Raw genomic sequence first — 13,998 nt, forward strand, 5'->3', positions numbered from 1 at the left:
GGTCGCGAGGGTCATACTTTAAAAGAGGGTCGTTGCGATAGAAGTTTAATAAAAGAACACGTAATCTTGTTATCTACTCCTTCGCTCTCTACAGCCTACAGCGCCTTTGACCATTCGTCCTCACATAACTTAGCCCTATTGCCAGTCTTGGATCCGGCTAATGCTGAGGTAGCGTTCATTTGACCCTTTTAGGTTTGAAAGTAACTTGAGTCGACTGAATATATAAACACAAGATGATAAAGTCAACAAAGAATAAGATAGAAGAAAACGTAAGAGATTTTATGATGTAAATTAACCTGTCTTTTTATTTTTTTTATTTTTTGCTCGTTCCTGTTCCTGGCTTCAGTTACCGTTTTTGTTATCATTTTTTGTTTCAAGAAATTTTATGATGCATCTCTACCTTTTTATTCTTTTTCAAACATGTATGATTTTAACACTGATCATGATTGTTCGGCGTCATAATACCACATCATTACGTAGCCTACTGCAAGAAACCAATAAAAGCTTTAGTTTCAATTGGCCAAGAGAGGCGAGTGTTCGTTCAGCGCTTCGAGTGTTGGTTCGGTTGTTAGGTCGATATTATGACACTTTCTCTCCTAACATCAGCTATTTCCAAAGGTTAAAGAGGGGGTTAGTCGGGCTCTAATGAGTGTTTCTTCAGGTTCATTTTACAGAGGAAGGGTCAAACTACCATCAGGGTCATGAAACTACTCCTGGAAATGCCCACAATTCCTACGAAAGCCTTGTCAATTAGGTGTTCTTGGGCAACGAAATGTCTTCTAATACGACCCTTAGTGTCGATCCAGTGAGCTGCTTCGACTCGTTCAAAGCATCCGTGCGGGGGAAAGCCTTGTTGGCAGTCAGTTGAGAAACACCGCCGCGGGTACGGGAGTCGCAGGAAGTGAACGTCTACCTAGCCATCAGCCCCGTCACCCCGTAGGCCTTCTGGGTGTAATCTGCTGGCCGCGTCGCGTCGTGTCAAGTAAGGTGGTCACGTCTTTGTTATTTTCATGTCTTTTTATGCTTTTAATGTTTGTTAGGTATGTCTTGTTAAGGTTATTTTTCATGTCTTTTTATGCTTTTAATGTTTGTTAGGTATGTCTTGTTAGGGTTATTTTTCGTCTTTTTATGCTTTTAATGTTTGTTAGGTATGTCTTGTTAGGGTTATTTTTCATGTCTTTTTAGGCTTTTAATGTTTGTTAGGTATGTCTTGTTAGGGTTATTTTTCATGTCTTTTTAGGCTTTTAATGTTTGTTAGGTATGTCTTGTTAGGGTTATTTTTCATGTCTTTTTAGGCTTTTAATGTTTGTTAGGTATGTCTTGTTAGGGTTATTTTTCATGTCTTTTTATGCTTTTAATGTTTGTTAGGTATATCTTGTTAGGGTTATTTTTCATGTCTTTTTAGGCTTTTAATGTTTGTTAGGTATGTCTTGTTAGGGTTATTTTTCATGTCTTTTTATGCTTTTAATGTTTGTTAGGCATGTCTTGTTAGGGTTATTTTTCATGTCTTTTTAGGCTTTTAATGTTTGTTAGGTATGTCTTGTTAGGGTTATTTTTCATGTCTTTTTATGCTTTTAATGTTTGTTAGGTATGTCTTGTTAGGGTTATTTTTCATGTCTTTTTAGGCTTTTAATGTTTGTTAGGTATGTCTTGTTAGGTTATTTTCATGTCTTTTATGCTTTTAATGTTTGTTAGGCATGTCTTGTTAGGTTATTTTAATGTCTTTTTATGCTTTTAATGTTTGTTAGGTATGTCTTGTTAGGGTTATTTTTCATGTCTTTTTAGGCTTTTAATGTTTGTTAGGTATGTCTTGTTAGGGTTATTTTTCATGTCTTTTTATGCTTTTAATGTTTGTTAGGTATGTCTTGTTAGTTATTTTTCATGTCTTTTTATGGTTTTAATGTTTGTTAGGTATGTCTTGTTAGGGTTATTTTTCATGTCTTTTTAGGATTTTAATTTTTGTTAGGTATGTATTGTTATGGTTAATTTTCATTTCTTTTTAGGCTTTTAATGTTTGTTAGGTATGTCTTGTTAGGTTATTTTCATGTCTTTTAGGCTTTTAATGTTTTTTGCTATGTCTTGTTTGGGTTATTTATCGTCTTTTTATGCTTTTAATGTTTGTTAGGTATGTCTTGTTAAGGTTATTTTTCATGTCTTTTTAGGCTTTTAATGTTTGTTAGGCATGTCTTGTTAGGTTATTTTCATGTCTTTTATGCTTTTAATGTTTGTTAGGTATGTCTTGTTAGGTTATTTTTCATGTCTTTTATGCTTTTAATGTTTGTTAGGTATGTCTTGTTAAGGTTATTTTTCATGTCTTTTATGCTTTTTAATGTTTGTTAGGTATGTCTTATTAGGTTATTTTCGTCTTTTTATGCTTTTAATGTTTGTTAGGCATGTCTTGTTAGGGTTATTTTTCATGTCTTTTTATGCTTTTAATGTTTGTTAGGTATGTCTTGTTAGGGTTATTTTTCATGTCTTTTTATGCTTTTAATGTTTGTTAGGTATGTCTTGTTAGGGTTATTTTTCATGTCTTTTTAGGCTTTTAATGTTGTTGGGTATGTCTTGTTAGGGTTATTTTTCATGTCTTTTTAGGCTTTTAATGTTGTTAGGTATGTCTTGTTAGTTATTTTTCATGTCTTTTTATGCTTTTAATGTTTGTTAGGTATGTCTTGTTAGGGTTATTTTTCGTCTTTTTATGCTTTTAATGTTTGTTAGGTATGTCTTGTTAGGGTTATTTTTCGTCTTTTTATGCTTTTAATGTTTGTTAGGTATGTCTTGTTAGGGTTATTTTTCGTCTTTTTATGCTTTTAATGTTTGTTAGGTATGTCTTGTTAGTTATTTTTCATGTCTTTTTATGCTTTTAATGTTTATTAGGCATGTCTTGTTAGGGTTATTTTTCATGTCTGTTTAGGCTTTTAATGTTTGTTAGGTATGTCTTGTTAGGGTTATTTTTCATGTCTTTTTATGCTTTTAATGTTTGTTAGGTATGTCTTGTTAGGGTTATTTTTAATGTCTTTTTATGCTTTTAATGTTTGTTAGGTATGTCTTGTTAGGGTTATTTTTCGTCTTTTTATGCTTTTAATGTTTGTTAGGTATGTCTTGTTAGGGTTATTTTTCATGTCTTTTTATGCTTTTAATGTTTGTTAGGTATGTCTTGTTAGGGTTATTTTTCATGTCTTTTTATGCTTTTAATGTTTGTTAGGTATGTCTTGTTAGGGTTATTTTTCATGTCTATTTATTCTTTTAATGTTTGTTAGTCATGTCTTGTTAGGTTATTTTCATGTCTTTTTAGGCTTTTAATGTTTGTTAGGTATGTCTTGTTAGGTTATTTTCATGTCTTTTAGGCTTTTAATGTTTGTTAGGTATGTCTTGTTAGGTTATTTTTCATGTCTTTTATGCTTTTAATGTTGTTAGGTATGTCTTGTTAGGTTATTTTTCATGTCTTTTAGGCTTTTAATGTTTGTTAGGTATGTCGTGTTAGTGTTATTTTACGTCTTTTTATGCTTTTAATGTTTGTTAGGTATGTCTTGTTAGGGTTATTTTTCATGTCTTTTTATGCTTTTAATGTTTGTTAGGTATGTCTTGTTAGGGTTATTTTTCATGTCTTTTTATGCTTTTAATGTTTGTTAGGTATGTCTTGTTAGGGTTATTTTTCATGTCTTTTTAGGCTTTTAATGTTTGTTAGGTATGTCTTGTTAGGGTTATTTTTCATGTCATTTTATGCTTTTAATGTTTGTTAGGTATGGGTTGTTAGGTTATTTTCATGTCTTTTAGGCTTTTAATGTTTGTTAGGTATGTCTTGTTAGGGTTATTTTTCATGTCTTTTTATGCTTTTAATGTTGTTAGGTATGTCTTGTTAGGGTTATTTTTCATGTCTTTTTAGGCTTTTAATGTTTGTTAGGTATGTCTTGTTAGGGTTATTTTTCGTCTTTTTATGCTTTTAATGTTTGTTAGGTATGTCTTGTTAAGGTTATTTTTCATGTCTTTTTATGCTTTTAATGTTTGTTAGGTATGTCTTGTTAAGGTTATTTTTCATGTCTTTTTATGCTTTTAATGTTTGTTAGGTATGTCTTGTTAGGGTTATTTTTCATGTCTTTTTAGGCTTTTAATGTTTGTTAGGTATGTCTTGTTAGGGTTATTTTTCATGTCATTTTATGCTTTTAATGTTTGTTAGGTATGTCTTGTTAGGGTTATTTTTCATGTCTTTTTATGCTTTTAATGTTTGTTAGGTATGTCTTGTTAGGGTTATTTTTCATGTCTTTATGCTTTTAATGTTTGTTAGGTATGTCTTGTCAAGGTTATTTTTCATGTCTTTATGCTTTTAATGTTTGTTAGGTATGTCTTGTTAGGGTTATTTTTCATGTCTTTTTAGGCTTTTAATGTTTGTTAGGTATGTCTTGTTAGGGTTATTTTTCATGTCTTTTTAGGCTTTTAATGTTTGTTAGGTATGTCTTGTTAGGGTTATTTTTCATGTCTTTTTATGCTTTTAATGTTTGTTAGGCATGTCTTGTTAAGGTTATTTTTCATGTCTTTTTATGCTTTTAATGTTTGTTAGGTATGTCTTGTTAGGGTTATTTTTCATGTCTTTTTAGGCTTTTAATGTTTATTAGGTATGTCTTGTTAGTTATTTTTCATGTCTTTTTATGCTTTTAATGTTTGTTAGGTATGTCTTGTGAGGGTTATTTTTCGTCTTTTTATGCTTTTAATGTTTGTTAGGTATGTCTTGTTAGGGTTATTTTCCATGTCTTTTTAGGCTTTTAATGTTTGTTAGGTATGTCTTGTTAGGGTTATTTTTCATGTCTTTTTAGGCTTTTAATGTTTGTTAGGTATGTCTTGTTAGGGTTATTTTTCATGTCTTTTTATGCTTTTAATGTTTGTTAGGTATGTCTTGTTAGGGTTATTTTTCATGTCTTTTTAGGCTTTTAATGTTTGTTAGGTATGTCTTGTTAGGGTTATTTTTCATGTCTTTTTAGGCTTTTAATGTTTGTTAGGTATGTCTTGTTAGGGTTATTTTTCATGTCTTTTTAGGCTTTTAATGTTTGTTAGGTATGTCTTGTTAGGGTTATTTTTCATGTCTTTTTATGCTTTTAATATTTGTTACGTATGTCTTAGTTATTTTTCATGTCTTTTTATGCTTTTAATGTTTGTTAGGTATGTCTTGTTAGGGTTATTTTTCGTCTTTTTATGCTTTTAATGTTTGTTAGGTATGTCTTGTTAGGGTTATTTTTCGTCTTTTTATGCTTTTAATGTTTGTTAGGTATGTCTTGTTAGGGTTATTTTTCATGTCTTTTTAGGCTTTTAATGTTTGTTAGGTATGTCTTGTTAGGGTTATTTTTCGTCTTTTTAGGCTTTTAATGTTTGTTAGGTATGTCGTGCTAGGGTTGTGGCGTGGTACAATGTTTAGTAATGTGGCGGTGATACTTTTACACGTTACATCATAGTACGATGGTGGTTGCAGTAGACGTGGTGGTGGTAATGGAAGTAATAGTAGTAGCGACAATTCAAATTAACACCAATGGCAATATTTTTCCTTTTTCCTATAAGTTTTGTCCTATTTTCTCTTTCATCATGTTCCAGGGAATGACTTTGCAGAGAATCAACTTAATTATGAAAGCTTCCATCCTCCTATCGTTTCCATATCTTTGCCCAACTTGGTGATCTTAACTTCAGGATTACATACAAAAAAATACCACAACAGCTACGGACGTTTGAATACTCGCTTCACTCGTTGAGGTGCATTCAGGCACGTCAGAGCGGCGACAGTTATTAGAGAAAACAAAAAGAAAAGGAAAAGTTCATGACAAACGTAAAAACAAAACAAAAAAACGAACGAGTGATTGTCTTGTTAATGTGTGAATGCCGTGAATGCCAGCAGGACGTGTAACCAGTCTTCGCTTAACTAAAGGCGGCTGCATTTATGAGAAAAAACCCACCTTACCCTAAAAAAAAATGATATAAATGGTTTCTCATCTGTTTATTGTAGTAAGAAGTGTGCTTAATAACATAATCAAAGGTCTAGCATAGTCTGACCACCACACTAAACAGCGGAACCCTCACCCACTTGAATGTATACTCATCACTTGTTATTTTTTGTCTAGTCATGTGGAGGAGAGGCCTTGCTGTTTGATTTTTTTATATTGTTAACTGAGGACATCATATGCTCGTTACTCTTGTTTTTGTTGAGCATAGACGAGTGAATGAGGGACTCTGCTGTTTGGGTGATTTTAGAGTTAACAAATCACACCTCTCCTTCCGAAATTGACCTCTCTTTCTGCCACCTCTTTTGATTCTTTTTATAGGAGCAGCGAGTAGCGGGCTTTTTCTTATTATTGTTTCCTTTTTTTGTGTCCTTGAGCTGTCTCCTTTGTTGTAAAAGAAGACTAGTTAAACGCCCTGGTGCCATTCACGCCTTTCACACATTAATGGGCCAATCACTAGTTCTTTTTTTATTGTGCTTTTCTGTTTATTTCTTTTGTGCACAATAAAAAAAACTAGTGATTGGCTAGTTAATGTCTGAAGAGCGTGAATTAAGGGCACCAGGGCGTGTAACTAGTTTTCTACTAACTATAAAACCATTCATGTCTTAAGCTCCCCCTTTAATTTATTCGTTTTCTCTGTTTAGACTCTCTTTCTGACGTGCCTGAATCACCGATGCCAGATTATCGTACTCAGAGCCCCTTATTTACCGGTTTCTGAGCCGTAGCTGTTGCCAAAAAACACCAATAATTAACCATTTTAACAATAACTATATATGAAGGCAGGTATTGGGGTCGAGGAGGGAGTTTTTGGATCGGAAATCGGCAAACATAAGAGGCTGAGTACGACAATCTGGCAACGTTGGCCTGAATACACCTCAACGAGTGTAGCGGATTATCAAACGCTGGTAACTGTTTCAAGAGTTTCGAGGTAATGCTGAAGTTCGAATATATGACCAAGTTTTCGGTTAACTATAATACCTCCCCCTTTAAATCATTCGTTTTCTCTGTTTAGATTCCCTTTCTGACGTGCCTGAATATACCTCAGTGTCGGGGAATATCAAACGCTGTAACTGTTTCAAGAGTTTCGAGGTAATGCTGAAGTTGGAATAGATGACCAAGAGCTGAGTAAAGAGATGAGAGGAGGATCGAGGCTTTTATGATACAGTGGCTGATTCTCCTCAAATATATTCCCTGGAACAAATGAGAGAGAAAATATGATAAAACTTACGAGCACAAACGAGACATATTGAGTGACACTATGGTCGGTATTAAAAGAGTTTCCCTTCTCATATCAGCTATTTCTAAAGGTCAGAGAGGAGGTCAGCCGGGTTCTAATGAGTGTTTCTTGGGGTTCACGGTACAGAGGAAGGGTCAAACTACCACCAGGGTCATAAAACTACTCATGGAAATGCTCTCAACTCCTACGAAAGCCTTGTCAAATATGTGTTCTTGGGCGGCCAAATGTCTCATAATACGACCCTATAGATTCTAATTTGACTTGTTCCTATTATTATTGTTCCTATTGCCATCATTACTGTCATTGTTATTACCATTACAACTATTTACAAGGAGAAAGACATTGATATTCTTTTGACGTATTTTACTATTATTATAACTATTGCTATTAACTACTACTACTATCACTGTTACTACCATTACAACTATTAAAAAGAAGAAAGAAATTGATATTCTTTTGACGTCTTTTTCTATTATTATAACTATTGCTATTAACTACTACTACTATCACTGTTACTACCATTACTACTATTTACAAGAAGAAAGACATTGATATTCTTTTGACGTATTTTACTATTATCATAACTATTGCTATTAACTACTACTACTACCACTGTTACTACCATTACAACTATTTACAAGAAGAAGAAAGACATTGATATTCTTTTGACGTCTTTTACTATTATTATAACTATTGCTATTTACTACTACTACTCTCACTATTACTACCATTACAACTATTTACAAGAAGAAGAAAGACATTGATATTCTTTTGACGTATTTTACTATTATCATAACTATTACTATTAACGACCACTGTTACAACGACTACCACTTCTACTGCAACTATTATTAACACTATCACTGTTACTACTATTACAACTACTAAAAAGAAGAAAGACTGATATTCTTTTGACGTATTTTACTATTATCATAACTATTACTATTAACTACTACTATTACAACGACTACCATTTCTACTGCAACTATTATTAACACTATCACTGTTACTACTATTACAACTATTAAAAAGAAGAAAGACATTGATATTCTTTTGACGTATTTTTCTATTATCATAACTATTACTATTAACGACCACTATTACGACTACCATTTCTACTGCAACTACCACACAGCCACCACCACTTATTCCTTTTACTCTTCTTATTACTACTACTACTACCCAACAATTACTATTATGACAACTACCACCACCACCATCACCACCACCACCACCAATATCACTTTTCGCCGCATACTTTCGCTTCCAAGATATATATAAAAAAAACCCGAAGATAAATGTCAGAGCAGGGAGTTAGTCGTGAGGAGGAATCTATTTTCTAACCAACAATGATGAACCGAACAGAGAGAATTCCGTAGAAGAAAAACAGGGAAACTTTGGCATGATCTGTGTGTGTGTGTGTGTGTGTGTGTGTGTGTGTGTGTGTGTGTGTGTGTGTGTTTCGTTTATTTATCCCTAGAACTGAAATGATTGCTAGTTATCCCCCCTCTCCCCCTTTCTCTCTCTCTCTCTCTCTCTCTCTCTCTCTCTCTCTCTCTCTCTCTCTCTCTCTCTCTCTCTCTCTCTCTCATGGTCGCCGCCTCCCTCGCTCCATGAATACTGAACCTCACGACTTGGCTTCCTCTCATGAAAATTCTGTGTCCTATATCCTAGTCTGGGCCATTGTGAGAGGGGGGAGGGTGAGGGGTGAGGGAGGGGTGTGAGGGGTGTGGGGCATTGTGGGGTGACCTCTGCCTACTCCTATGGTCAGTCCGTCAGCAATCTATAATAATCCTACCTTGCCATGGGTTATCTTTCTCTTTTTTTCTTTTTTCTTTGTTTTTCTTTGTTTTCTTTGTTTTTCTTTAATTTTCCCTTTCTTTATTTTCTTGTTATTCTTCTATTTGATAATTGTTTTTCTTTATTTTTCTTTTTCTTTCTTTTTCTTTGTTTTTCTTTATTTTTCATTGTTTTTCTTTATTTTTCTTTACTTTTCTTTATTTTTCTTTACTTTTCCTTATTTTTCTTTCTCTCTTTTGCTTTCTTGTTTCCTTTCTTTCTTTCTCTTCCTTGCATCATCTTTATGTTCTTTCTTCCATTCTTTTTTTCTTTAATTTCTCTCTCAATTATGTTTTTTTTCATTTTTTCCAGTTTTTTTCTTTTCTCTTATTTTCTTTCCTTCTCCCATCTCCCTTTCTTTCTTTTCTCATTTTCTTTCCTTCTCCCATCTCCCTTTCTTTCTTTTCTTCCTTTCTTTTTCTTTCCTGTTCCTTCTCTGTAATTTCCTCTCTCTGTAGACCATCGAAGAAATATTGCACATGGGATACTGAAACACACACACACACACACACACACACACACACACACACACACACACACACACACACACACACACACACACACACACACACACACACTTTAGGGTTGGTATAATTATGATGTATGGTCCACTTTTGTTTTTATTTTACTTTAGTTTGTATTTATATGTTTATTCATTTGTGTGGGTCAGATTTTCTTTATTTTTCTTTATTTTCTATTGTATTTTGACTTTATTATTGGGAGAAGTAAAATGCTTTGGTATTGTTTTTTTCTTTTATTATTTTTTTCCTTATTTTCCTTATTTTTTATTATCTTTATTTTCTTTTTTTCTTACTTTACTATTTTTTTCCCTCATTTCTTAACTAGTAACCTTTTTTGTTTTTCTTTATTATTTTTACTTTATTTTCTTTCTTCATTTTTTCTTACTTTATTACTTTTCCCTTTTTTCCTCATTTCTTAACTGGTAATTTTCTTGTTCTTTTCTTTATTATCTTTACTTTATTTTCTTTCTTCGTTTTTTCTAACTTTATTATTTTTTCCTTTTTCCCTCATTTCATGACTTGTAATCTTTTAGTTTTTCTTTCTTTATCATTTACTTTATTTTCTTTCTTCGTTTTTTCTAACTTTATTATTTTTTCCTTTTTCCCTCATTTCATAACTTGTAATCTTTTAGTTTTTCTTTCTTTATCATTTACTTTATTTTCTTTCTTCGTTTTTTCTAACTTTATTATTTTTTCCTTTTTCCCTCATTTCATAACTTGTAATCTTTTAGTTTTTCTTTCTTTATCATTTACTTTATTTTCTTTCTTCGTTTTTTCTTACTTTATTACTTTTTCCCTTTTTTCCTAATTTCTTATCTGTTAATCTTCTTTGTTCTTTTCTTTATTATTTTTACTTTATTTTCTTTCTTCGTTTTTTCTTACTTTATTATTTTTCTCTTTTTTTTCTCATTTTTTAACTGGTAATCATCTTTGTTTTTTTCTTTATCGTTTTTCTTTTTTTTTACTTTATTACTTTTTTTTCCTCATTTCTTAACTGGTAATCTTCTTTGTTCTTCTTTCTTTATTATTTTTACTTTATTTTCTTTCTTCTTATTTTTTACTTTACTATTTCTTTTTTTCCTCATTTCTTAACTTGTAATCTTCTTTGTTCTTTTTTTCTATTATTTTCACTTTATTTTCTTCCTTCGTTTTTTCTTACTTTATGACTTTTTCCTCTTTTTCCTCATTTTTTTAACTTGTAATCTTCTTTGATTTTCTTTCTTTATCATTTTTACTTTATTTTCTTTCTTCGTTTTTTCTTACTTTATTATTTTTCCCTTTTTTTCCTCATTTCATAACTTGTAATCTTTTTTGTTATCTTGATCATTTTTACTTTATTTTCTTTCTTCTTATTTTTTACTTTATTACTTTTTCCTCTTTTTCCTCATTTTTTAACTGGTAATCTTCTTTGTTCTTTCTTTATCATTTTTATCTTTTTTTTACTTTATTACTTTTTTTCCTCATTTCTTAACTTGTAATCTTCTTTCTTTTCTTTATTATTTTCATTTTATTTTCTTTCTTCGTATTTTCTTTCTTTATTATTTTTCCCTTTTTTCCTCATTTCTTAACTTGTAATTTTTTTCTTTTCTTTATTATCTTTACATTATTTCTTCGTTTTTTCTTACTTTACTACTTTTCCCTTTTTTCCTAATTTCTTAACTGGTAATCATCTTTGTTCTTCTTTCTTTATTATTTTTACTTTATTTTATTTCTTCGTTTTTTCTTACTTTCTTATTTTTTTCTTATTTTCCTCATTTCCTTATTGATCGTCACTCGTTCTCCTCCTCTTCCTCTCCCTCCATCCCTCGTTCTTCTTGTTCTTTTCCTGGACCCACTAACCTTCCCTCTACCTCCTTTATTCGTTTTTATTTATTCTTCATATTTTCAGGCCTCTTTCCTTCTCCTTCTCTTCCTCCTCCTCCTCCTCCTCCTCGTTCTTCTTGTTATTTTTGTTATTCTTGTTCGTGTTTTCGTCCTCATTATAATCTTGTCCTTGTTTTTTGTTTTACTACTACTACTACTACTACTATTACTACTTCTACCACCATTATCATTACCATTACTACTACTACTACTACTACTACTACTACTACTACTACTACTACTACTACTACTACTACTACTACTACTACTACTACTACTACTACTACTACTACTATTATGACATTGAGTATATTTAGGTGATAGATAATGCAGAAATAAATACTTTGAAAAATTTACCTGCAAGAAGTGAAAAAGGAAAAAATATGTTCTCCGATTACGTTTTTTTCCTTCTATCTTTTCACCTTCATTTTCTTCTTCCTTTCCTTTCCTTCACCTTCCTCCCCATCACTCCCTCATCCTCCCCATTACTTTCCCTTTCTCCTTTATTTTTCTTTTATTTCCTCATCTCACTCTCCTCCCCTCACTTTCCCTTTCTTTCTTTTACTTCCCCATCCTCCTTCACCTTCCCCTACCTTCCCCTCACGTCCCTTCCCCTTCCTCTTTCTTCCTCTTTCGTTTCCCCCTCCTCCTTTTCACTTCCCCTTCTTCCCCCTTCCTCTTTCTCTCCTTCGTTTCCCATTTCTCCCCTTTATTTCCCTTCCTTCCCCTCGCTTTCCCTTCCTCCTCCTCCCTTCCCTTTCCTTCCCCTTCCTTTTCCATCCTCTCCTTCGCTTCCCATTCCTCCTTTTCACTTCCCATTCCTCCTTTTCACTTCCCCTTCCTTCCTCTTCCTCCCCCTCGCTTTCCCTTCCTCCTCCTCACTTCCCTTTCCTTCCCCTTCCTTCCCCTTCCTCTTCCTTCCTCTCCTTCGTTTCCCATTCCTCCCCTTCACTTTCCCTTCCTTCCACTTCCTCCTCCTCGCTTCCCCTTTCTCCTCCTCACTTCCCTTTCCTTCCCCTTCCCTCCCCTTCCTCCCTCTCGGTTACCCTTCCTCCCTACCTTCCCCTTTCCTATCTCTCCTTCATTCCCATTACTTTCCCTTCCCTTCCCCTTCCCTCCCCTTCTTCCCCTTCCTTCCACTTCCTCTCCCTCGCTTCCTCTTCCTCCCCTTCACTTCCCCTTCCTTCCCCTTCCTCCCTCTCGGTTCCCCTTCCTCCCTACCTTCCCCTGCCTATCTCTCCTTCATTCTCCTTACTTTCCCTCCCCTTCCTTACCCTTCATCTCTCTCGGTTACCCTTGCTCCCTATCTTCCCCTTCCTATCTCTCCTTCATTCCCCTTACTTTTCCTCCCTTCCCCTTCCTTCCCCTTCCTCCCTCTCGGTTCCCCTTCCTCCCTACCTTCCCCTGCCTATCTCTCCTTCATTCTCCTTACTTTCCCTCCCTTCCCCTTCCTTCCTCTTCCTCTCTCTCGGTTACCCTTCCTCCCTATCTTCCCCTTCCTATCTCTCCTTCATTCCCCTTACTTTCCCTCCCTTCCCCTTCCTTCCCCTTCCTCCCTCTCGGTTACCCTTCCTCCCTACCTTCCCCTTCCTATCTCTCCTTCATTCCCCTTACTTTCCCTCCTTCCTTCATTCCCTTCCTCCTCTCAGTTACCCTTCCTCCTACCTTCCCTTCCTATCTCTCTTTCATTCCCCTTACTTTCCCTCCTTCCTTCCTTCCTTCCTCCTCTCGGTTACCCTTCCTCCCTACCTTCCCCTTCCTATCTCTCCTTCATTCCCCTTACTTTCCCTCCCTTCCCCTTCCTCCCTCTCGGTTACCCATCCTCCCTACCTTTCCCTTCCTATCTCTCCTTCATTCCCATTATTTTCTCTCCCTTCCCCTTCCTTCCCCTTCCTCCCTCTCGGTTACCCTTCCTCCCTACCTTCCCCTTCCTATCTCCTTCATTCCCCTTACTTTCCCTCCCTTCCCCTTCCTTCCCCTTCCTCCCTCTCGGTTACCCTTCCTCCCTACCTTTCCCTTCCTATCTCTCCTTCATTCCTATTACTTTCTCTCTTCCCCATCCTTTCCCTTTTTTCCCCACTTTTCCCTTTCCTCCCCATCAGTTAACCTTCTTCCCTATCCTTCCTCGTCCTCACCCTCACTTCCCCAACCTTCCCTTTACTTCCCTTTCCTTCCCTTCCTTTCCTTCCCTTCTCCATGCGTTCCCCTCCTCCCCTTAACTTTCCTTTCCTCCCCTTCCTTCCCTATCCTTCTTCTTGCCCCATTCCTTTTCATCCCCTTCACTTTAACTTACACCCTCTTCTTCCCCATCCTCCCCTTCCTTCCCCTTCCCCCACGTACTCCCTCGCACTCTCCCTCCCTCCCCTTTCCTTCCCCTCTTCTACCGCTACCTCGCTTCCCCATCCTTCTTCTTCCTCATTCCTCTTCATCTCCCTCACTTGAACTTCCACCCCCTTCTTCCCCATCCTCCCCTACCTTGCCCTTCCCCACGTACTCCCCCTCACTCCCCCTTCCTTCCCCTTCCCCACGTAGTCCCCCGCACACCCCCTTTCTTCCCCAT

The 13,998-nt window shown here is 35.0% G+C and overlaps 1 long non-coding RNA gene across 2 annotated transcripts in view; it reads left to right on the top strand.

Moving 5' to 3' along the window:
• Window positions 1-840: 840 nt before the first annotated feature.
• LOC127005536 (uncharacterized) overlaps window positions 841-13,998 on the top strand; it is a 119,010-nt gene continuing 105,852 nt past the window's right edge. For both annotated transcript variants that reach the window (XR_007758664.1, XR_007758663.1), the window contains exon 1: window positions 841-982. This is a non-coding gene — a long non-coding RNA (uncharacterized LOC127005536). The remainder of the gene's footprint in view (window positions 983-13,998) is intronic.

This window comes from Eriocheir sinensis, chromosome 30 (genome assembly GCF_024679095.1).
Source record: "Eriocheir sinensis breed Jianghai 21 chromosome 30, ASM2467909v1, whole genome shotgun sequence".
Classification (NCBI taxonomy): domain Eukaryota; kingdom Metazoa; phylum Arthropoda; class Malacostraca; order Decapoda; family Varunidae; genus Eriocheir; species Eriocheir sinensis.